The following is a 22643-nucleotide window of genomic DNA, read 5'->3' on the forward strand; positions in this document are numbered from 1 at the left end:
CGGACAGCTGCTGTTAATAGAAGTGGCTAATAGGATTCCATACGTGTTGCCTTTGCTTGCGGATTTTTTTTTTTTTTTATGGTGTGGCTTCTTGAACTGCGTTTCTGGATTTAAGGAATAATTGCTTTCCTCTCTTCGCGTAAGTTGAAACGGCTTACGGTCGCAGCGTAGAACGATAAGTACTCACAACCTTGGTGAGTTGTGCTGCGATGTTGGACCTGTCAGCTCCAGACCACACTTCGTGGCTTCGATTGCGGCGTGCTTTGTGTTGTGCACTATAGCTTACTCATTTTTCGTGTCTTCTCCAAAGCTATTGGGATTCGAACATATTCCCTAACAACAGCGAAACGTTCTTGTCGTCTCACCTATGCCTTGTGATATTTTTACTCAGTCCTATAGGTAGGACATTAGGACATCAATCACGAAGCAGTTTCTCCTCACGAAACGATGAACAAAGCGGGAACAACTTGCCGCTGATTTGTGCAAAAAGTTCACGAATGCCAATTTTATGAAGACTGTACCGTGTGCCTGCATTGTGCGTAACATGCACTGAACATTGATTAATGGTGGCTGTTAGCGCGACATGGTTTCTTAGACCGTGAACGGGGTTTTAAAAGACAGCTTCCTCTCCTCCCCTTCTCCCCAACAAACACACAAAAAAAGAAACAAACACACTAAAGACGCTACGGGGGGGACATATGTTGGCGGAGGTGAAACAAACTGCAACAGTATTGCGACAGCCTTCTACTCGCGTTTGTGTTTTCCTTCCCTCTTTTCTTCCCTCGAGGATACCTGCCAACTCTGCACTTTTGTTGACTTTTTAATGACTTTTAGTTGACTCTTCTTGCTGACTGATCTCTCACACACATCATGTGCTGTATTCTGGTTTGGTTTGGCTTCATGGGGTTTAGCGCCCCGAAGCGCCTCAGGATATGAGGGACGCTGTGGTGGAGGGCTACGGAAATTTCGACCACTTGGGGTTCTCTCTACTATATATATATATATATATATATATATATATATATATATATATATATATATATATGAGAGAAGCCAACAACCACAGAAACCAAGGGACACGAGGGATTTTTAATTAATTTATCTATTTTGTGCTGTTGTTCGATTAAGAATATTACTGAATATGTTACCGCTTAAAGCTAATTGAGATATATATAGTCCTTTTTCCTTGTGATGCTGGTGTTGTGGGCTCGAGGCGGCGGCCAGACCCGTCCAGGCCTCTCCCCTCCGTCCAACCCAATGCGTGCGCATTGGGTCGAAGGCTTAGATGCGAAAGCCCGCGTACGGGCTGTTAACTTATTGCGAACATAAAACTGCCGGAGGAGGTGACTTCAAGTATCCCGGAAACGACTGCTGCTACGCCATATAACCCTACTTCTCCCTTGGAACGAACGAATTCGAATTTCGCCTTGCTTTTTATTGTTCTTTTTTTTACTGTTGTCGCCATGCGTGCGCTTTTCTGGGGTTGTACCTTTTTTCGGAGCAATGTCATCTAACGCGCGCAGCGCACGACGGTGCTGCTCCAGCGACGCGGTGATGTTCTGGAATAGAGGCGGGTGTGATGACCTCTCTGCGTGAGGAAGATGCGTCGGTGCGGTGCTCTTTCATTTGTTTTTTTTTTCTTTCGGGAAAGGGGGGGGGGGGTGGCGGGAGCGGCAGGGACACGCCGCTAACAGACGTGACGTGTAAGACCTTTTAGTAGTGGTGCCGCGTCGACCGCCTTGCACTTTAACTCCACTGTAAAACAACGAGCTCAACAAAGAAAAAGCTACACGAACAAGCAATTGAACAGGCTTCCACGTGACCTGGAGTGACAACGGCTAGTGGTTCTGCCCCCTTTCAGTGGGTACTTTCTCCGGAGATATAGTTTTTCGTGTAATCATACGCGACGTTTCAGTTCCAGAATGCCGACACAGTTAATCGTCTCCACCCTCCCCCCTTTCCAACAAACTACTGAGGCTATATTGAGGCTGTTTTGCAGTCTTTAGGTGGTGAGGGAAAAATAAAAGATGTGTACAGGGTGCATGCGCGAGGCCCGCTAGCCCGCGAGGGCACGCACCCTGTACGCATCTTTTATTTCTTTATTTCTTTATTTATTTTTTTATTTCTTGCATCTTTTATTATAAAAGATGCGTACAGGGTGCGTGCCCTCGCGGGCGCGCGGGCCTCGCGCACGCTTCTCCCAAGTATTTGGTTGTGCGTAATTGGGCCGTCTGTATGTATTTTTCTGCTGCTCGCAACCGGCTGTGGTGTACGCCTCGTTGTGCCCATATTTTACTAGATTTCAATAGCCCAGAAAAAATATTGAAGCGATATATATTTCCCGTGGTCTTGAATCAGCTCTTGAATTAATTGATCGCACGTGTATAGCCACCGTTCAGTATCCCATTTTGCAGTGTGCGCGGGGTATAAGTGCAAGGTTGTCCGTTCCCCTCATTGTCTCGGAGCTTGTTTTCGTGGCCGTTCAATGCCAGACGCTGGCAGCGAGCGGCGGATGTGGCACGGGCACACTCATATCCGCGGCCAGCGGTGCGTGGCGAGTCTCTTGGCGCGGGGCACCAGACAGCGCGGAAGAGCCGCCCCGCTGTCCCCAGCGCCGTCTCCGCGCTGCGTGACTCACTCGAGCCATGTGGCTGTCGCTCGGCGTATAGTCGGCCGTTGTGGTGCGACTTTCAAGTGTTCGTGCGTTACGTGTACTCGTCCTCGAGCGTCCGCTGTGCCTGTGTGCACCCGGCAAAACATTGCAGTGTTGGCGAATTGAGGGGCCGGCTGTCGCATTTCAATGAAGGCGAAATTCCAGAGGCCCGTGTACTGTGCGATGTCAGTGCACGTTAAAGAACCCCAGGTGGTCGAAATTATCCGGAGCCCTTCACTACGGCGTCCCTCATAGCTTCAGTTGGTTTGGGACGTTAAATCCCTGTTAAACCAAACCGTGAACCAAACCAATACTGTCCGCGCGTGCATGAACGAGTTTCAGCCCGAGTGTTTAGATGGGCCTACGTTGGTGCGCGATTACTTGGAAACATTGTGTTCTTGTCTCTCTTCTGTGTCGGTGTCCCTTCAGCGCTGTCTTCCATATAATTAACTGGCACCAATTCGCCCAGTCATCTGTTCCGACATTCGAAAGCACTAAAGCATGGTGAAGGTGCGCGACGCAGCCTGGCAGTGTAGATGGCGCTTACTTGGCGGATGAGAGAGACGTTGAAATGAAAGGTGATGTAATGTAAAAATATTATGCTATATATTATTTGCTTAGCGTGCGTGATGGTAGCCCGGCTCGGTTGTACAAGAATTGCGGGAAGCAACGGCAGCGGCCGTTGTGGAGAGAGAAGAGAGGAAGGGGATGGTGGTTTATGGGGTTTTAACGTCCCAAAGCGACTAAGGCTATGAGAGACGCCGTAGTGGAGGGCTCCGGAAATTTCGACCACCTGGGGTTCTTTAACGCGCACTGACATCGCACAGTACACGGGCCTCTAGAATTTCTCCTCCAAAGAAATTCAACCGCCGCGGCCGGGATCGAACCCGCGTCTTTCGGGTCAGCAGCCGAGCACCATAAGCACTGAGCCACCGCGGCGGCCAGAGAGGAAGGGGAGGAAGGTTCAGGAACCCAGCATAGAGCAACGACTAACGCTGTGCCAACTTCTGCGTCCGTCATTTACCGTTTTGAAGCTAATTTATTCCTCATTGTCAGGGAGTTTTGGAATAGGGGGATCCTATCGGGCAGGAGTTGAGAGGAATAGCTGCAGTGAGCAGAGCAATAAGCCTAGGGGTGTTAGTGTTGTGCGCATGCGCACTGGAGCCCGGCTATTCCCCTTTTTCTCCAGTCAGTAAGGTCCTTCTACTCTAAAACTCGCTAGTGTCAGGTGAATCGACAGAGCTTGAGTGAGGCCCGTGGCAGTCAACATCACAAGCGGCGTACAATTTCTTCTGCGCCGCCGAGTATCCTTGTCTTTCGAATAACGTCTAGACTTCGGGACTGGGGGCCCAAACTCGATCGATGCCATTGAGTCAAACGATTGTCGAGACGTAGATCCGAAGCCACGCTGAGTTAATCACCTGTCGCGCTAGCGCGACAAGTGGATTAGCCACGGATTCTAACGAACCACGGGGTGTGGGGAACCAATCGGGAAGAGAGGATAGCTTTCACTGAAGAAATGCTTAACAAGTCGGCCTTATTGAATTATGGTCTCCTTCTATGCACTCGCGAAAAAGAAGGGAAAAGGGATAAAAGAAAGAGGTGAGAGGGGGTCGACCGTATGTTTCTGAGCACCGCACTCGGAGCCGTCGTCACCCGCGTATTTCTGCAGCCGCGGCGTCATCGCGCCATCTTGGGCCCCGGGCGGACACCGCGCGTTGGTCCCTTTTTGCACGTCCTCGAGGAAACAAGAGCGCGTGGACGGCGTTACTGGAACTCTGGCAATCAGTGCGGCCGTTCCTGCTGTCAGCTGGCGACGACGGGCGAGCGCGCGCAGCCCCGGCGAACTCTTCATTTCTTTTTCTTTCAGTTAGTTTTCTTTCTCCGTCTGAGTAGTGGCTGCCGAGTTCCTCGAACCCTGCCGAGGGTGCTGCCCCGTCGTCGTGTGCTCCTGGCGCTGACTCGCGCGTGACGTGGGCGGCGGCGACGTCACAGGTCCCCCCGTCGACCGCCGTGGCCGCGACGCTATCCTCTTGGGTCCCACGTGTGCGTGCGTGCGTGAGGCGCTGTCGCGGACCCATTTCGTGTGGCGCGCGCTATTTTTGGCGGCTGGCGAGATGGGGGGGCCGCGCCGGCTTTTTGCGCGGCGTTGTTCGTTTCAGGAAGCGTTGTTTACCCCGAGGGGAGCTGCCGCGAGACTCGAGAGGAAATGAAAAGCGCCGAGATTTCGTCCTCCTGGTGCGTGCGGCACGATACTCTCGAGGTGTTTGAGGTGGCAGCACCCCCCTCGACCTCTCGGCTGTGGAGAGCAGCTTACGGGGAAGGAGGTAGATTTCAATTTGTTCGAGGTCTGCTTGCCTCGGTTCCTTCTCTTGTGTGTAAGAGCGATGATATACTTTGGGGATTGCCGGTGGTCGGCCGAAGTCTGTGTCTCTTTCATTTTCTTCCTCTCTCTTTAATAACATCTCTTTGTACCTCATGTAGCGCACGGCTACCGATTTTGGTATTCCTTGCTATAAAACGTAGACCACAAGACCCTTCTGGCCGTTATTATAATGCGTCACCTTATCCTGGCACTGCGCTTCAAAAGGGCTGTGAGGAAAAATTTAAGGTGGCCGATGTCGATGTATTGCCGCGTTCTAACGAGAAAGACGGTAGTTTTGCTGAAAACGCAGCTTTTATAATCTAAAAAGGTCTAAAAATTTAACATGGGTGTCCCTGTCACCGGCCGATTTTGCAAGCAAACTGCGGGTAGTCAAGACAGTGTGTTGTCTCGGATCCCTGAGGCTAGGCTACACCGCCATCCACTTATCCACTTGAAAACGGCGATCACGGAGACGCCTCGGTTTTCACGTCACGAGTCTGAATCGAGTGGGACGAAAATTTCTGGATCCAATTTTGTCGGCAAAACAATGCATCTTTTGCTGCCGGACGAACAACAATAGCCCGAAAGAGCCACATGATCTATTTTTACTAAGAACAATTTGCGTGCAGTTATAGTCAGTCTCCCGTTAAAGCTGCCGTTGGGAAGCACGCACCGTTAATATCTCTCTCAATCTCTCCCGCAGCCGTGAAGCGTTCTCCTAGTTACTGGAGCGAGCCGTCACATTGAGAACATTCATCGTTGGCATAACTCGAATGCTGGCGGCGCCGGCTTCTGCGTACACGTATTACCTGCCCGCCGCTGCAGCAGGCACCGTGCATGCGCTTCCACGGGGCCGAGTGAAGAAAGACCGGGTGTGCGCGCTGAGATTTTAGATTTCGGCGGCCCCCGGTATCAGCGCGAGAGATCGAAGCTCGACGACGTCCGCGGCCTGCCGTGCCGGTACGGAAGGGCTCCGACCCCCTCTCCTCTTTTTCGTACCCCTTCTCTCCTTCCCTCCTCCGCGATCCTTACGAATCCTTGCCCGCACACAGTGGCTCTCAGCTGCGCAAGAAGCGGCGGGTTTGTTTGCGTGCCCGGCGACCGTATTTCACATGCCAGAAACACAGTTTCCCGACCGGCCTGGGGGGGGGGGGGGGGGGGGGGGGGTTTCAAGTGGTCGGCTCGATTCGCGCGGCGTATCTTAATTTGATCGCCCTCTGTGTTCCGAAGATTAGAGGGAGATGAAGACGGCGGCATCTGATTTCATTTAGTCTTATCCGCTGCGCGACGCTTCCGTCTTCCCGTTCACGCGCCATCCGTCCGCTCTTTTTTCGGGGCACTGTTACGACGTGGCGCTCGCCGGAAGCGTGTGACGTCGTTAAGAATGACCGGGGAACGTGCGGAGCAAGCCTGCAAACAGGTATCGGAAACGGACGACGGCGCGTACGGCGCGACCCGCGCGACCGCCACCGAATCTGTAAAAGGTGTCGCAATTCGATCGGCCCGAAATTTACGGCAGTCGGGCTCCCGGTCACGAGGTGGCGCTTCTTAATAGTTTCCTTTACCCCGTGGCCTTATCTGAAGTGCTATGATTTGTGTGCTGCAATTCTTTTGCCTATCAAGTTGAGGCGCCTTGAGCCGCGCTGGCAGATGCGTCCCACGCGGCGGGGCGCACTGGACAGCGACAGCACCACCGAAGGACTTCGTGGCGAACCCTCTCCCCAACCGCCCCCCTTACCCTGTCCCGTAGTATCGCGGCTTCTTTTTGATGAAGCGACAAGGTGCCCCCTCCCCAGCGCCCTTATTTGATCTTTTTCCTCCGTTTTTTTTTTGTCTCTGCTTACTTTTGTTTTGTGTTTAATACTCTATACGGGTTCCGCGTTCTCTGGTGGCGACCATTTCCGGAAATTCCGAGGTTGCAAAACTCTGAAATCGTGTGCATCAAAGGCAGTCTCGACTTAGGATTCAGGTATCTGACAACGCTCGCTACTATGGGAGGCAGCCAGCACGTTCTGTTTTGTAATCTTGCACTCGGAACAATGACTGCGTAAGCTGGAACCGTAACACAAGCTTGTCGTTCTCATGTGGCTCTATCGGTGCATCTGGGGCCTATGCTGTCACTGAAAATGCGCTGCGCTCACCATCAAGACGTTGCATTCTACGTTTCTATTTTTTTTCACGCTGGGAATGGGAATTTGCTCTCATACGAGCATTATTTTGTGCACCGTGGAATTGAAATTTCAACCAGTACATATGCATTGAGGTGCGTGAAACTTGCTTTGTCTTTTTTTTTTTCCCTGCTCTCTGTGTGCGATATTTTAATGGCGGTGTTTAGTTCGCGCTTTGATTTTTAAGCTGCCGGTGCCCTATCGCAGTCAGAACCGAGCCGCTCGGTGTAGCGGAATTTACGGACGAGGCGCCTTCTTTGCTCTGGACTGGCGCTATAGAGTCGAACCTTCAACCTCGTTGTAACGAAACGGTTTATAACGAAGTAATGGATATAACGAATGAATGACGATTCCCCTTGGAAGACCGGCAAATACGGGCTGTACCGAAGCTTCGGCTAAAACGAAGAAATCACCGGGCCCTTTCAACTTCGTTATAACGAGGCTCAACGTATGTGATGGCGCGTGGGCATATTTTCAACAGGCTGCATCGCGCTGAAACTGCGTCTCTGAAATCGGACTGCGCCGACTAAATGTGACTCCAGAACGCGGGTCGTCTCGCGGCGCGGAGCGATCGGAGACATCCACCGAACATGCGCCGGATACCGTAGCCGATGTAGGCGTTGCTTTGCGAGAGCGAATTAAGTCGCCGCGAAGTCGCGCTTTCGAAGGTCGCCCTTTGGCCGCTCGTTTGCGGACGGATTGGCGCATAGTATGTCTCTTTGAGGGAGTCCCAGAGCGAGTTTCCCCGCAGAGCTTTGACCGTGGATTCGCAGTATGTCTTTTGACAAGAAAGTAGGCCCACCGATGGCGCCTTCTGGCGCACGGCACGTGCGTGCAATCCGCGCTTAGAGTCACGACCATAATAATAGGGAGCACGCTTCAGCGATCAAATTCTCTTTACCTATTGAAAATTGGGAGCTACGTAATACATACGCTAGCAAATCCTCTGGTGCGCTCCCGTATCGCCCAAAGAAAGCTTTATATTTCCTCTGCGGAACACGTGAGGAAAGTTTAAAAACTGATGCTCTGTTAAATCCGCACCTGTACTAGCGTAAAGGAAGGTGGGAAAGTGCGTCGGGTATTCAAGTGGGAGGAGTGTAGGTGGGATGACCACATGCTTTTGTTGCGCCCTTAACGCTGGATGCGTTCAAAGGGCTGGCGAACTCGGTTTTAAATTTCCATTGCTATTGCGCAACGACCGCTGTGTCTGTCGCACGCCTTACGTAGTAGCCTAACTGGATTATGGTTTTTTTTTTTTTTTTTAGTATGAAAGCACGCCGCTGTTAAGATCGGCGAACACGGACCTGGGAGAAATTCCCAGCAGACATGATTCATCGTGAAGCTAAGATGCGGCGAGGACTGGCGACGGCGGCGGTAACGGCAGAAACGGCAGCAGGGGCGGAAGCAGCGGCGACGGCGGCGGTATCAAGAGGCCGAGACTGCCGTCGGGTAGCCGGACGGAGTGATGCTGCGATAGGTCAAGCTGTTGCTGTTAATTGAAAGACGGCTGTGGCCTCGACAGAGGTCTCGGGTTTCGGACATCCGGCGGGGGAGTACGAGTCGTCAGCAGCGCCCCTTGCCATGGGTGGTACCGCCAGTGTCCACAACTGCCGATCTCATTGGACATCGTTCACCGAACTTTCTTCGTCAGTAAGGGGATCTGGGGAATACGAAGCGTATTTAACGGGATGTTGTTTTTTGACCGACACACTCCTATCTCGACTGTAAATATCTACAAATAAGCCTAGTGTACAGTTTCCTCCACGGAAGTCGACACCGTCCTTCGGAGCCGGGAACTGCGGGGCTTAACGAGTCATGCATTGTAACCCATGGGCCCCTCCGTCTCCAACACCGCACTCCCTGGGTTTCAGCGGTGCGTGTCTGTGTATGTGTGTGAAGCCTCTGAATAGCAAGTGCAACTAGCTCACCGGGTCAGTGGACACCTCAATCGCGCTGTGAGTATAGGCGGCGGCGTCAACCCTAGAAATGGGGAAGTTTCACGCCTTTCCTTTTCTCAAAACGAGCGGAACGTTTAGGTAGATAGGTATTCAAATTTTATTTAAAAGAAATGACGTTGTCTTCTCTGCTAGGCTCTGTTGGCTTTGAGGAAAGGAAAGGCGCATAACTGGCTGCCGGTCAGCGGACTCTCCAATCGCGTTTTGACGCACGTGGCGATGGTGTCCACTGGCAAAAAGACCGTGTTTTCGCGCAGTATTTCCTGCTTAGCAGTGCTATAGACCACCAGCCATTATTTTTTTTTTGGCTGGTGCAGGCACCGTGTTTGTGTCACGTGGTCATTGCTTTTTGGCAGATGGAAAGCAATCTGTCGAATTGTTTTTCTGAAGGACGTGGCATCGAAAAATACACGAGTACACACGGCATTCTGGGGCAGTCTGTAAGCTGTCGCTGCTGGCGATTCCGGTAGGCGGCTCAGTTTATTTGGAAGTTGCCGTTACTGCTCTGCGAGTGCACGTTTGTTTTTATTTATTTATTATTTTTTGCCCGAGTGGTGTTTGCACATCGCAGCGAAGGAGGATCCCCTCTCCTCCATTCCACCCTATGTGAGTGCGTGTCTGGTCGTTTTCGTTGTGACGTTCGCGTGGTTGCTTGTGCGCCAGGCAGAACGGGTCTGTTTTCTATTCAGGAACGTTGCGAGTTCGCAGTCCTGCCCGTATTTACGCGTACCCCATGCCATCTGGCTTTTCCTTTCTGGTTCGCGCAGCCGCCGTGCACAGTTCAGACCCCCTCCATGTTCACCGCCTGTTGCTTACCGCCCACGGGTCCGCTCTGTCGGGAAGAGATTGAGTGTGTTGTGCTGTACCTTGATGAACCTCCAAGAGCTCTCACTAGAGCACCCTGGTGTGAACAGCATATGCGTCAACATTTTGTTTTGGCCCCGTTACGCAGAAAATCCGGCATCGGCGTTATCGGCGTCGTGAACGAAGAATGACGGGCATGGCTGTGGCAGGTGGTCCCCATAGAGCAACCTAGGAGGCAAGTGCGCACCTAGGTCACGTGATCTTGTGGCGTCATCACAACCTGCCCACCGGGTAGTGAGCAAACTGCCCATCTTGGCAGGTGGCAGGTAAATTAATGATTGGTCGCTCGGGAAGAGCAAACTGGGCCGCACAGGCCCACCGCTGGGCGCACCTGCCATCACAGGGCAATGGCGCATCGCTTAACCACTGCGCCAGGACATATATGAGGACTCCCAGGGATATATGGATGTAAAGTAGTGAATGACCTTCTGCGTATGTGGGAATTAACTGATTACTCAATCGCGTCCTCTCCATTTTTTTCTGTTGTAAGTAGGACCTTGTATGCGAAGCCTTGCTTGTGAAACACCTTTACGACGCCACTGTTGCATTCACTCCATTTTGAGCTGTCGAAATGACGCCATGATGAAGGGGTTTCCTCGAAAGCGGCCAACTGATGCCAGTAGCTCAGCGCAAATAATCGATATTTCTTAGTCATTTTCTCCAGAATTAGTACTGCACGGTTAGTCTTTGACTTAGCCCGTGATCGAAGTACCTGTATTTGAATAAAAATCAAATCTTGTTTGCCCTCTCAAAGCTGAACGCAGCGCTAAAACTGATTCGCGGTAGCTATCTCGGCTCCCCATCCAGTTAGGTGAGACCGTTCACATAATTTGTGAGCTGGCGTTAAGTGATTGTACCGTGATAGCAGAGACAGATATAAAATGTGCGCGCATATTTGCGTAAGCGTCGTCATGAACCGCATGATTTCGTCATTGGTACGGGTTCTTCCGTAGGTGCATATTGTAACGATTTGGCGGTGTCTTACAGCGACTTCCGGAATTCAGTCTTGAGGCCAAGTTTCCGAGCCTTTAAATAGAATTGTGTGAAGATAAACCAAAACACGGAAGGATATATCTTTTCCACGTGTCTGATGGCAAGATACGAAGCGTGGCGCTGCCCTAACATCCCGCGATTCGAGAGGTCTCTGGGAAAGACCTGCATGATGTGGCACTGCTGTTAATTTTTTGCTGTTTTTTTTTATTTCCCTAAAATTCTGCGTTTGTGATAACACATGGCAGACATTCGGAGTACGTCGAACGTATTGCTTCCTACCCTGGACAGATCCCGGGCACTGCGAATATCGCCTCGTCGGCTTGTGCCTATAAGCGTGAAAGAGCAACAAAAGTAAATAAGCGGCAGGTGGCATTCCTGCTGCTGACGCGCGCACCGCAGCGCGCGAGATGCTTGTCCGGTCAAAAATAGGGCGCACTCTACATCGCGAGCATCCCGTTCTTTCCTTTTCTTTCTTTCTATTTTTGCTGCCAGAACAAAAATACACGCTGTATATGCGCCAGGGTGATGTATAATACACACTGGGCTTCAGGGGCGCGACGGAGACGGTCGCGCGCTGTATCGTCGAGCGCGTTCCTCCCACGCCTCAAGAATAGGAGCCTGACTGTACGGGCGGCCCTTCGAAGCTTCGCGAGCGCTGCTCCGCAGCCGCCTCCTAACCCCCCGCTGAGCGGGCGCGCGCGGGGTGAGGGTTATGAGAGCAGGTCAGCTGCGCGCGACGCTGCGCGAGCTGCGCGCCCATGGGCGATTCGAGCCGAGAGGATGCCGATCGGGGCTCCCGATTGCGCCAGCCTCCCCCCTACTACCCCGCCGCTCTCGGCGCCGCCCGCTTCCCCCGTTTTGTTCCCTGGGGAGGAGAGGAGCAGTCGCTCGCTCCGGTCCGCGCGCGGAGGAAGTCGAGTCGCGCCGCTGCCGCCGCCTCGACTGTGCGCCGGCGTCTTGTAGCGCAGCAGCTTCGCCGCTCGCTGCGTCGTGCCTCCGTCCTTTCACGTGCGTCAAGTCGTCGACGCAGGTTCCTCTGTCGGGCTCTCTTTGAAGGGAGCCCGCTTGGCTTCTTCGCCGAGCGTGCCGTCGTCTCCCGTACCGCAGTCTGCGCGCCTTTGTGACTCGAGCGTGAGAGGAGTCGGCTTCCACGGCTGGGCTCTCGTCCTCCCTGGGATTGCCGCCAAAAATCGTCCGTGTGTACGTGTGTGCTGTCTCCAGGAGCTAAAGAGTTTTCTGGGTGTGTGCTGGTGGTGTCGTCGTCCTCGAGTCAGGTGCGGCGTGTGATTGCTGGTGCGCCGCTCCGGCTGTTGCCGGGTGATTGGTGCTCGACGAAGTTGTGCTAGACCTACCGCCGCCGCCCACGGCCTCTCGGCCGCGCACGCGACCAGGTGGATCCTAAACGGCCCGGCGGGTTTTCTTTCTGATCAACACGTGTGGGTTGGTGCGCCCCCCTTTTGTTTGCTGCGTTTGCTTCCTGTTCGCAGACTTGTGCTTTGTTCAGCTGATTTTGCTTGCGCGCCCCCACGCCGGATGCACGTTGTGGGTGGCAGCTTGGAAGCGCTGGGGCAACCGGGTCGTGGCAGCTTTCGTCTGTGGTACGAGGCGATGGGGTAGTTTGAAGTGGCCACGCTAGTCTCCTTGGGTGCCATTACTATTCGGCTTGCATTCTTCCTAGGTCGACCGGACGTTATACGATCTTGGTTTTTTGGCATGGGTCGAAGTAAATTCATATCTGAGGCTCTTTTACGTGGGATGTCACATTTACTGGTAACATTCATCAAGGTGCGTTTTATTAGGAGAGCCGGATACTCGTTTAATTGCAAACTTGTTTGTTAGGACTTAATGATGGTTATCTGCAGAGCGTAGTCGGACGTTACTGACGGGTCTTCGTTCGGCCGCGTCTCTCGTTCGTCTCATTCGGAATGGCCCTCTCGAAGCTTGAAATTTTCGTATCCTGGTGCTCAGGCTTGGATAGTTGAGGGGTTCCGAGTTCGAACGCGATCGCACCTCGGGATCACGTGGTTTCTGCACAGGAACGTCAGGTATCCTGTGCCGTGGCCTCCGCGTGTCTCTGAGACGCGGTAGCACGAATGCGCAGCTGATACACGCTATAACGATGTCCTTTGTCGCCATCTCTTGTAATCCCTCATCAGTATAGCAGTAGTTCTAGTACAGTGGTATACTGTTACAACCACACAACTTTAGGCCTCATGTATACATATATTCTCACGACAGCAGCGTAAACATTTCGGCTGCTTTAAGGAGGTAATTTTTATGCTGGTTCAGGAAAATTGAACGTCGTGTGATTACTGGAACGATAGTTCATTTTACCTGTGCTCCCTCTGTGCGCTGTGTGCTTCGGTTCCTTGTGCTGACATTGGGATGCGATTGACCTCTGTTTACTCCTGTATCAAATCCAAATCCAAGGCTCGCGCATGGCAGTTCGTTCCACTGAAATTACAAACAAAAAAGCAGTTTTGTATTGACTTCGAAGAAATCTACATATGGGGCACGGCTTGTCCATCGGATGTAACTCAGACTTCATGCGTCTCAACGTGTCTGTACCTATTACTCTCTGTATGCATTAAATTGTATGTTGCCTAATCAGATTAACCTTAATCCATGTGTGGGTCTGAGTTTTCCGTCTGCCGAAGTTTACGCTCTGATCCATGTATCAGTTTCATGGTTCGTTTCTTCTTGGCCTAATTAGCATCAGTGCTGTCGCACCCTGGCACACGGTCTCTAAGGAGCACCAGTATTTCCAGCGCCGCAATGGAGCTGGGTGATTGCGTGTGTGCATATTTTATTTTGCTCCCTCACCCAGTCACGTCAGCGTAATGGAACGCGACTCCATTTTGCTATTGTGCGTTCGGGGAACTGTTGAAAGGCCGTCCTACGCGGAATCAGCGTCTGTAGCTTAGAAGTCGTTAATGCAGCCACTTGAAGTAATGATGCTGCCCCTCTTCGGGTCATGCCGAGAGCGCTTAACCTCGCATTTGTGACCGTGGAATCTTCTCCACGGTACGGGACACACGAGGATACGCGAGTTTCATTATTACGCGCCTTATTTTTGTCGCTAAAAGCGTCAAAAGAGACTTAGCGCAGGGCAGTGGTCGCCGTTAGCGTCGACTGACTAGATATGCGAGAACGCGTTTTTTATTACGCATCACCCTACATACAGATTACTGAATGACGTTTGAAACTGCTGGCAGCCGGGATTAGACCTGTTAGACACGTGTAATGCTGTTTTTTTTGGGGACAATGCTGTGTCAGCATCCACATAGAAAGAAGCCAACCAACTCCTCCCCCCCCCCCCCCCCCCCCCCCTTTTTTTTTTACTTCCCCGTTGCCTTTTGACAGCGCTTCCTGAAATGCGGTGAAGATATTGTTGAGGGCTAGTGCAGTTTTTTGTTGTCTGTTTTCCTCTGTCTCGTTGCTGCCCGCACTGTGATAGAGGTGTGTTTGAAATACGGGGACATAAAGAGGCTGATGACAGCCGCGCTGAAGTTACCCCGCTTAGGGTTCATCCGCTGCTCCGTGTGAGTTTTGCTGTTCTTTTTTGCGCCTGCTCGGCCGATTTCGGCGGGAGCTGTTATTCGGATAGACATTGTTGAAGCGCTGAGTTAATACGAAACGAGTCGTAGAGCTCATCGCCGAGCTGTGCATTGCGATCTGAAACCGACGTTACCCTTCTGGTGGGAAACACTTTTGAAGCTGCGTGGCCGTCGCGCTCAACGGTAATGAAAGGAAAAAAACGAGACAAAAACGCTGCTGCTTAGCAGACTAGCCGTCCAACTGTCAGGCGATCGAGTTGCTTGCAAACGCACAAGTCGAAGACCTAACCGCGTTCGCGCTATTAATATTTTTCTTTTCTCCCCCGCAACTACAGGTGCTTGGCGGCCGGCATGACACTGTGCAGTCTCTGGGGGTGCCGGCAGGCGCAGCGGCCTACCAGGGTGCGCACACCTACACGTCTGGCAATGGACTACCCCTGAGCGAGAGGAGCAGCAGGCGGAGGCGACTCTCCTAACGCATCGAAGTGAGTAGCGGCCGGTTTGTGCGAACGCAGTCGCCTGGCCTTTCCTTGATCTGCGCATCGCGTGCATGCGCGTGTTGTCGCTTCTTCTTTTCAGTTTGCTTTTACCCTGCTGGGGCCGTCGAGCCTCTCGTTGCCGCTTCTTCTATACCGTGAATCGCGTAGGCGGGCTGCTCGCGTGGAGATACAGATGTACTGAATGTGGCGTCAAAAATTCCCTCGATGAGAGTGGCGAACGTCTAATTAGATCTACCTCGAAAGGGGCATGTCCGTGTCGCTGTAGTGGCATACATTTGGGCAGCGTAAACTGAGCCGTCTTTTATTCTTAATGTCGCGATGAAGTTGGTTGCTTTAATGTGATGTGTCCTCAGCTACTGAAGAGGTAACTGTGGTAGTTATTTTGCACTCTTTCCTGCGAAGACTTGTGTGAAGGGTTCACTTTTGAATGAGAAAGTGCTGGCAGTTAAAAGTGATTCGTTGTCTTGTCATTTCATACGCAGCAGTGGCTTATTGTCGCATACACATCGCATACTGTAATTAATACATTTGATCGCTCGGTCGAGAAACTGAGCCTTAATAATAGTTCCATTTATAGACTAGGGCGCGAATATTATTACTGCTTTCGAAAGCCCGCACGCATCTTGTGTTTTCATTGGTGGGGTTGTATTTGCGCGTTACGTTATTGGGTAACTTTCAACGGGGAAAAAAAAATAAAGCGAAAAGAGAATCTGAGGAGCTGAAATTATCAGCGACAAATACTAAAAGTGCGAGAGATGCGGCAAATCTGGCCTACTTATATTTTCCTGTACCGCGTTCTCTCAGTCGTCATAATTCACCCGCGCGCGCGTGTGTGTACAACTGCTATCTGCGCTTCTTTGGGTCGACGGAGATCGCGGGCACCCATAAATCACCCTTCAAGGCTTCGGCCAGATAGAAGGAGCCGCCTTCTTTCTTTTTCACTTTTTGTTGAGTACTTCCCCCGTTCTGTTTTATAACCGCGGAACATCGGGGTCAGCTCAGCATCAGATCGTACTCTTTCCTCCCGCTGGGTCCTCTCAGGCGCGCTCATCAGCGCGTTTTGTCTTCTTCTGCGGTCCTTTTGCTTTCCTTTTTTTTTTTCCTTTTCTGTCCCCTTGGCTTCGTTGGTCCTGCGGCGTCGGGGGCTTCGAATAACGCTACTCTCCCGTCGTTCTGCCTTCTTATTTCAAAATTCAAAGAAAATTAAAAACAAAAGACGCTGCGCGAGTAAGGCATACACTACGACCCTCTAACCACGGTCGCTTTTTTTCTTCATCTTTCCATTTCTCTCCTCAAAGAAGCGATTTCGCGTATATCTTGCGGTTTTCCTCGTCCACTGTGTGTTCTTCGACTGCTCGGCAGAGAGACAGCGAGCAGCTCGATGGGTGGGTGCTTTGCTCGAAAGAAGCGCGCGAGCGCGGTTGCTTCCCGCGGCACTGAGCGAACTCGATTCGGGCGACCCCCCTCCCCCCGTTCTGTACACGCTCGGGAACTTCGCGGTGGCACCCGTGGCTGCACGCAGCGGCGAACTCTGCGCCTTTCCCCTTCCACCTCCGTGCGCTGCTTTCTCTTATCGTATCGTGGGATTCGCGGTAGTCCGCGACAGCAGCCAGCAACGAAACGGGACGTGTTTCGTCGGTGGCCGTTTTTTTTTTGTTTTGTTTGTTTCGAAAGTGCCTTCGATGTAGCGCGTCGAACGGAGTTCGGCCTGCGGTGCGGTCTTCTTTTGTGTTATTTTCCTCTGTGCCGGTGGTCGTACGTACGTACGGGCGCGCGCCGCTGACCCGATTCTGATGTCTTGTCCGCTTCCTTATCGGCGGCGTCCTCGTCTTGGCTTCTCAGTACGCGCCCTTATATAGGTGTATGTACTACACCGCTACGCACACGCGTGCGCACCCCGTATCCGAAACAAGCGCGAGTCGTTGCGCCTGCTGTCATCTGACCCTGCCTCGGAAGGTCGCGGAGATTGGGAGTGGGACAGATGTGTTCGCGCCGGCTTGTTCGTCGCGACGTGGTTAACTGCTGCTACAGAAGCATCGCAGAAAGGGGAATAGAGAAAGGGCTCTCCGTTCTCGCTTGCCGCCCCGCGATCAGCTGTTATTTTCGCCAAATTCCGTTTTTTTTTTCCTTTCTGTTCTTTTTGCTGAGCGCTTTTATCGGTCGTCCCGTTTTTCTCCTCGCATTGGAAGCCTCTGCGATGGCGGCAGATCGGGCGCTGCGAGCTTCTACGGATCGCGCAAGATTATATATATATAGGTCGTGATGCACTCTCTCTGAGTTCGGCAGCATCCATTTTATTGATTGCTTCGGTTACTTGCAGTTTGCTAGTCCCGATACCCAACTTGAACTTGAAAGAAAAATAGGATCTCTCCCGAGATCTTCAGTTTTGTTTTTCCTTTTGTGCAGTAGAATTCACTACCTTTTGGTTTGTTTTTTTTTTTTTTACTTTGGTTGCCGTGTCGCTGTATTTATGCAAACGCGCTTTTTTCCCAAATAACCAGTCGTGAGAACGGCGCGTGTCCTGTGTCTTCTTTTTCCTTGTGCCTCGTGTAGTTTGCGCCCACGTATTTACAATCTTGAACTTGAAACTGTGCTTTTCCTTGAACTGGCCGCCCGTGGAGCTCCGATCGTGAAGCGTAAACTGTCGCGACGCGGTACCAAGCCTAATATACTGCGCGCGTTTCAGTAGGGCCTGTAAGGATATCGGTGAGGCACAGTATACAGCTGGTCGAGTCGTGCTTTCTTGCACTGGTGTTGCTTCAACGCCAGAGTTTGCATTTGGTTTCTGCAGCGTTTCTCTTTAGCGAAAAGAAGACCGAAACCGAATCATTTCGCTTCTCTTTGGATGGAATTAAATACTGTGAAGATTAGCTTAGCCGCATTGCCATCGCTCCGAGCGAGGCCCTGCTCAGCCTGACCGACGGCGGACTTTTTTTTCACCGCTGCTTCCGTCGACCTGACAGCGTCGCCAAATAAACCACTCTTGCAATATTTATTATTGTTATCATTATTGATTGAAGGGGTGGCCATGAACACCGTGACGCGCTGGCATTTTTCGTGAACCGCTCTTTCACGAAGGAAATGTTCGGATACACAGCTAAAAAGCTGATTTCGCGTTCAATGGACGCTGACGAAATTGGGCCGCATTTGATCTCGTATTGAGAAAAGAGGAGAGTTCATCCTTGCATGGCTATGGTTAGAGGCGCTCTTATACAGCTGCTTTTTTTTTTTTTTCATGTTAAATGGTCGCAAGCTGAGTTTGCAGTCCCGCTGGCTGGCGCAGTCGCGACATAACTGTCACTTTTATCCCCAGTGCCCGTGAGAACGTTCTGTGGGCGTCACCTGATAGCAGGAGGTTGGTTACACGAACTAGTTTACTGACATTAAGACGTGACCGCGGCGCGGAACTGCCCTGCTTGATTGTCACCGCTTGTGCACGCGTCTTGTTTAGAGCCAGCGCTTAGCGCCGCCGGCCCTGCGCTAATCGTGGCATCAATTTTGTCCGCTTGAATGTCTCTCTGAACATTGAGCGCCTATGTTGTATGGTACAGTCGAGCCGACATACAGCTGACGCAGATATAACGAACGCGCGGTTATTTCGAATGAGTGTGGTGCTGTCGTCAAAACATGCATTAAGGATATGGCAACTCGTCTCGGATATAACGAACAACTGTGGCCGCGTCACTCGGTTGTAGCGAACGAGGAGGCGCCGCAAACTCGCCCTGCTAACTGAAAAACTCGCGCTTGCAGCTGAGCGCGGAGACCGAAGAGCGTCTCTACGGCGACACCACTCGGAAAGAACATGTCGGCTCAGAAAAGCAAGAAAAAAGCGCCATTGAAACTGCAGGTAACTAGCCAAGCGCGAGCCGATGGCCTATAAGGTCAAGCATTGCCTGCGTGTGTGCCGTTTGGGCGAAGCATCCCAAATGGAGGCAGAAGCGTGTTGGGCACGAGACAGTGTCGGCGCCGAAAGTAAAGCTAATGCGCATGGTAGGGCAGCGGCTTGAAACGTTTGAATGCCTTGCTGGCCGTGCTGGTCACGGGGTATGCGTCGCCTGCGCAGTCGGCTTTACCACGTGAAGGCTGAGCCAGATAGCGGACAGCACAAATGATATATTCCTTGCGCACGTGCGCTATACGTTGCTGTCGTCGCTGCTTAGGCCCAGGAGCGCTGTCGACGACATCATGATCAGACGCCTGTAGATTGTGTCAACGCGTCGTTGATGCATAGTCGGTCGGATGTTGCCTCGGACGACTACGTTCGTGCCAGCGACATTACAGAGCCGCATCCTGACGAATCCGTCGTACTCAAAGGGCGAGCACTCCCCCTGCTGTTAGCAGTCCGATTAATGTGGCCGACCTGCCACCAGCTGCCGTGGATGCGTCAACCACGATTAGTTTTATCGCGTCCCTAAAGCAGATTTTTGGCGGCAAGGATATCGGCGAGGGGAACATGACCGCCCTGGAGAGCCCGGAAAACGCCGTGGTAGGCCTGCTTTGAAGAAATAACCGCGCATGATGCAGTTTTCAATTAGCAAGCTCCACTGTTGGCGGACATAGTATTTTTGGCCTTAATGCAGGGAGTCCACTTACTACGAACATCGGATAGAGCGAACGCAATCCGCGTGACTGCCAGGTTCGTTATAAGTGGACTCAATTGTAGTATTTTCTTTCTGTTTATCGCGGCGCGCGCGCGCAACGGAACCATGCCGTACCACCGGGCTCTTAAAAAGAACAGTCAAAGTGTTCGTTGGGTTTTTTTAAAAGGTCCATCAGGGCTTCGTTCAACTCTAGCGGACCCGCACAACGAACGCTGAGGCTAATGGATGCAGACGGGTCGGAGCCCGCATACTTATAACCGGTCTCCGCGGACAAAACGAGACAAAACGCACCAGACCACCGCTGCTCCCATGTCATACGATGCTTCCTTCCATCACGGGGACGGACGGATCGCTCCAGTGTTGCGCAAGCATATCCCACTCGTACCCCTTCCTCCTCCAGCGCCCCGCCGCTCTGCGATCCGTCGTGTGCGTTTCGACAGCCGGTCTTCCGGAACCAGTCCACCCGTTCTTTTCGAGAGAGTGAGGAGCGGTTTTGTGTGCGTCCGTGTTTCTCGCAGGGCGCGCCGTTCCCGCGTGCGCGTGTTTGCGCGCGAAGCATAAAGGGCTCGTTGCCGTCGTTACCGTCGTCTTGCGCCGTGTCCGCTCTGGTTTGCTCGGGTGCGTGCGTATCTGAATAGAGCCGCGGGCGTGCCCTCCCTCTCCGTGTGTGCCACGTCTCGGCGGACCGGTCGCCCTCCACAGTTGTCGTCTTTGTCAGCCGGGGAGGGCGCAAGAAAAAATAATGGATTGAAGGCGGGTGTGTAAAAGGAAGCAGGGTGTAGAAGGGGGGAGGAGGAAGGCTGGCCCTTTGTTGCGCGTCAGCGTGCGTGCGCAACGGTCGCGCCGCGTCCTGTCTCTTGGCGCTGGGCCTGTCTTTGTGGAACGTTGGGCCGTGGCCCCCGGAGCGCGAACCAGCGTGTTTCATCTCGTCGTCCTCTCCGCGCATGCGCTGGGGCGCGAACAAGACCGAGCGCGACGGTTGAAGAAAGGATTGCTGGCTTGGTCGGCGTGCCCTTCCGCGTGTGTCTGCGCGCGGTGGAGGCTCGGATCGGCTGTACCCGCCGAATTTCTCCGGGACGTCCGCATGTATACGGAGCTTCGTTTTCTCAAGCTCCGGCCTGTACTTTCTGAATTTTTTTAGAACCTTTTCTTCGATTTGATGTTACTCATGAAGCAATCCCTATTCCTTCCTCTCAAATTTACTTAAGTCGGTTACACATAGTGCCTTCGACGGGGGATCATTTTCTTTTTCATTGGTCCCAGCATATGAGTAACGAGGTGAATCACGGTCACTGACCAAGAGGGATCGACGTTTCAGAACCGCTTACGAGCTTCTTGCCTTCACCTCATTTATCTCATGCTTTCCCTGACCAGACAAATTTTTCGTCGAAATCTTGATTCGGTCCCGATTCCCAACACGCAGATTTGTTTTGTCTCGGCTGGATGTCCTCGCGAATACATCGTCTGTTCTCTTTTGCCGTCGATGCGGCGTGTGATTTGTGCTGTTGGCGCTTCGGTCGAAAAATGAAACTGGTTTATTCTTCGTCGTAGAGGCCGTTCCCTCCGTGCACTCTCGTGGGAGGTTGTTTACGTGACCGCGAAAGTTTGTTGTTTGCCTTTTCAGTCAGCGTTATTTTTTCCTTACAGTGCTGCGGGTTCGGCATTTGCGCGTCACTGCCATTATGCGTCTTTTTCGCTAAAGTACAGTGCGATTTCTTCTTAACTGCGTGGCGGCGCGGTGGTCTTGGTTTTTCGCTGTTTCCTGTGTACGCTTCGTCATACCTTGTTGCTGTCGCTTGTTCTCGCGTTCTTCAGATGAAATCTGAACTAACAGTGCGGGGCCAATCATGCATGGTGTACTGGAAGACAGATATTCAGCCGCCGCCATTGAGAGCGCGTGTGGAGGGGAAATCATGACGTCACTTCGGCGGACACCGTCCGGGATGCCGCGCAAAAGGCTTTTGGCTGTCCCATTAACGGCTGGTTCACTGTGAAACAGACTCTCATTTACGGGAGTGGCCTACGAACGTGATATTTGCACCTGTTACCATCGCCAGCTCTTATCTGGCATCGAGCAACGGCCATTGTGTAGCTCCCAACTCAACCCAGGAGTTCTTGGACGTATTGCGTAACCCCCCCCCCCTCATCTCCATCGTGTTCCTGGCATGTATGCGGCTGCTCTTGGGATTGCCCTCGCGGCAGGCACACGTAACACCTTTGCAGCGGCTTTATTCCGACCTTGCCTCGCCTATTCTCCGAGGCATGCCGTTGGCGCGTAATGGGGCACAGTCTTATCGGGTTGCAAATAGCCGCGCCTATTCAGCGCAGCCGGCCTTCGACGCTATGCGTGTAGTGTACGGTTCGCTGCGTCGCATACTCGAGCGTATTATGCGCGGTAGCCGTTCTGCATCTCGTGTATATAGTGTATGTGTATGCGCGGCGCGTCAAGATCTGGGCCCTATTCTAGCCGTCGCACGGGTAGACAGGCAGCGGAGCTGAGGTGACCCCGCGAATCTTTCTTCCGCGCATGCGTGCGCGTGTTCGGGCGGGTAGATTGTGCGCTCCACATTCGTGGCCCGGCCGTCTCGCATGGGGTGTCGCGCCCAAGGGGAAAGTGCCGTAATTGCGGCAGCGAGATCTGCACTGTTTTGTGGCGACGACCGGCGCTGGCTTACTTCCAGGCGCCGGCTTTGGCTCTCGGCGGAAAGGGATGGCCGCAGGGGAAAGGGGAGGAGGAGAGGGGGGGGGGGGGGGGGGCTGCACCAGCTGCGACTCGGGCCGTGAGACCGGCCCGCATAGCTTGGTATTCGCGGGTGCTTTGGGGGCACCTGCACGCAATGATGGAAGCCGCTCGGGGACAGCTGCCTCGTGACTACTTCGTTCTTCGTCTTCTGGCGTTGTCCCGGCGGGCAGGTGTCGGAAACGACCGCCGTGAGCGCGCGAAATTTGATGGAGATCTTGGCACGTTTCGCGCGCTCCTGCCACAT

At 52.7% G+C, this 22643-nt stretch overlaps 1 protein-coding gene across 5 annotated transcripts in view; it reads left to right on the forward strand.

Moving 5' to 3' along the window:
* The window catches only part of CdGAPr (GTPase-activating protein CdGAPr), a 234806-nt gene that overhangs the window by 64496 nt on the left and 147667 nt on the right, over positions 1-22643 (forward strand). For 3 of the 5 annotated variants that reach the window (XM_089549120.1, XM_089549123.1, XM_089549124.1), the window contains exon 2: positions 14891-15040. The gene's annotated coding sequence lies outside the window, so the exon portion shown is untranslated. Of the gene's footprint in view, positions 1-11961; positions 12443-14890; positions 15041-22643 lie in introns of those variants that run through there. The other 2 variants (XM_089549121.1, XM_089549122.1) reach the window with 2 other exon arrangements.

The sequence above is a fragment of the Amblyomma mixtum genome, chromosome 6, assembly GCF_055824585.1.
Source record: "Amblyomma mixtum isolate Tamu chromosome 6, ASM5582458v1, whole genome shotgun sequence".
Lineage (NCBI taxonomy): Eukaryota > Metazoa > Arthropoda > Arachnida > Ixodida > Ixodidae > Amblyomma > Amblyomma mixtum.